Source organism: Sesamum indicum, linkage group LG6 (assembly GCF_000512975.1).
Source record: "Sesamum indicum cultivar Zhongzhi No. 13 linkage group LG6, S_indicum_v1.0, whole genome shotgun sequence".
NCBI classification, from domain to species: domain Eukaryota; kingdom Viridiplantae; phylum Streptophyta; class Magnoliopsida; order Lamiales; family Pedaliaceae; genus Sesamum; species Sesamum indicum.
In genome coordinates, this window is record NC_026150.1 from 2,113,496 (window position 1) to 2,116,054 (window position 2,559).

Consider the following 2,559-nt stretch of genomic DNA (forward strand, 5'->3'; position numbering starts at 1 on the left):
TATTTATTAGCAATTATTTTATTTGCAAGCTTATTGTTAGCAGTATTATCATTGTCTATGTTTTGCTAGTGCCATTAAAATTGTGAATCGTCTAGCATGTTTCAAGTCCCAAAGAGCATCAGATAGATATGACGAGTCATCATTAGAAAATTCCAAAAGTATGTATTCTGCAATTAAAAATGGTGGCCTAACACATGTAGCATGCATATGTTTGATTCTACAAGTGAAGCATATTAATAGTATTATAGGTTATGTGTACTCGTTTATTAAAGGTTGAAGGCTTTGGATTTGGTTTTGCAAATTCTGTGTTACCGAAAAACTTTATATTGCTAAAAATTGTGTGGGAATCAAAAGGGTTGAGTAGGATTTGAACACTCAATTGGGACACATTTTGGCCGCTAAAAGTATGCTTTTTGATGATATTTTAGAACCTAATGTTAACTTGTGTATCTTCATATTCCTCTCGTCAAATTTCTAACCGAAAAGAAACCAATGTCCTTATTAGTTCTTCTTTGCCGACTTTTCTCCCATATTTTGAAATCAAGGAGGCTGAAACCATTAAATTTATACTTTGTAAACTTCAAATTCAAATTTTGTGCGCTGATTTCTTTGAAAAACTCACGTGACCATCATTTTGACTCGTAAAGAATAGGATTGGGAATGTTTGAGGTTGTTGAAATGTGAATGGTGCAAGTATAGAGTTGAGACCTAAATTGGAGAGCGAATCTCCCCTTTTTTTGTAAATTTATTCTTGATTAATTCGTCGTGTTGGGTTTTCTTCATGAGCTTATTTTGAAACTTTTTGTTGTTATACATTTAAAATTATTGTATGAATTTACAGAAATCATGTTGGTTCATGTTTAACATCTTATGTTTGCAGGTGTATCATAGAAAAATATCGAAAATCTATATTATCCAACTATGAGTTATTTTATTTTGTGGACTTTGAAAAATAAAATACTATGCTAAAGCGTAGAGCGGGTTGTCTAGATGCCAATTAAAATTTTTTAAGAAGATTTCGTGAATTTTGTAAATATACGTAATCTCAAACATTTGATAAATATTTTTTAATGAACAAATTAATACTAGATATGGGATTTTTTTTTAGTTTTATTGAATAATCATCCATAGTATATTTCTAAAAAAATTATTTTCTTTTTTATTCTTTTACTAAGATTTGTTTTCTCTTTGTCAAGTGCTTTGTGTTATCAACTCATGTTTTCAAAATCAATATCAAAATGCACTAATTTCTTTAAGATAAATTTACAAACTTTGAATATTTTGTGCAATTTTAATAAGTATATAGATGTATTTCATTTACTTGTTTGTGGATAAATACCTAAAAAAGTCACATGTTTTTATTTTCAAAGAAAGTCATTAATTGATCTTTATTGTCATTTAAAGCAGTTTTTTTATTCTTGGAAACACTTTGAAGTTTGAAGTGCATTCGACTTATTACTTTTGAACAAATGAAATTTTTTTTCTTTAGAATTCCAAAAAAGTGTATAATTAACTTTGTTGTTGTGATAAATAATTGTATTGATAATACTTAAAGAACTACATGCATTACCTATATTGCTACTCGCCGAGATGTGGTAACAGATTTTTTAAAATGATAGGTGTACAAGTAATATAAAAATAAATAATGAGATTGGCATCTAGACAACCGCTTTATCTTGTAGTGTATGATATTTTATTTCTGAAGTTCAAAAATAAACTAATTTGTGGTTGCGTAGTAGTGATTTTCAATAAATTTTACTATGATACACCTGCAAAGTTTGGACGTTGACATGGACAAATATGGTGTTTCTGTACAATTTGTACAAAAGTTTTAAATGTATGACAATACAAAGGTTTTGAAAAAGCAAATTGGATAAAACCTAACATAATGAATAATTTGGGAATAAATTAACAAAAACAGTGGAGGATTATCTCCCTTTTAGGCGTCAACTCCGAACTACCTTGCATTCTTCACATTTAAACTGACCTCAAAGTTCATAATCCTATTACTTCCAAGTTAGAATGTTGAGAATGTGAAGGTTTCATAGAAATCACGTACATTTTGGATTTGAAGTATACAAAGAAAAAATACAATGGTTTCACCCTTTCTTGAATTTTAAAATATGGAAAAAAAAATCGGTGGAGAATAACTAGATAGGGACAAAGGTTGCGTCTTTGGTTAGAAAAATGGTAGAGAGGAAGAGATAGATACATTAGGTTATCATGTGGTTCTAGATAGTGTCAAAAAGCACATTCTTTTTAGCGGTCAATGTGAAACAATTGAGTGTTTGAATCTCCTACTTCAATTCTTAAATTTCCCCGCACAGTTTTTAACGAGATGAAGTTATTTTGGTAAGCACATAATTGAAAAACCAAATACAAACTCTAGAGCCTTCAATCGTAATAGATGTGTACAGATAGATACATTATGCATTTTGCTCCTTACATACTTTAAACGATACTGATATTGTTGATTATGTGCAGGGTAATGCTAGTGAAGATGATCCCCACAAGTGTTAGCCAAATGATCTAGTCGTCAACTTGCTTCACAATAACACA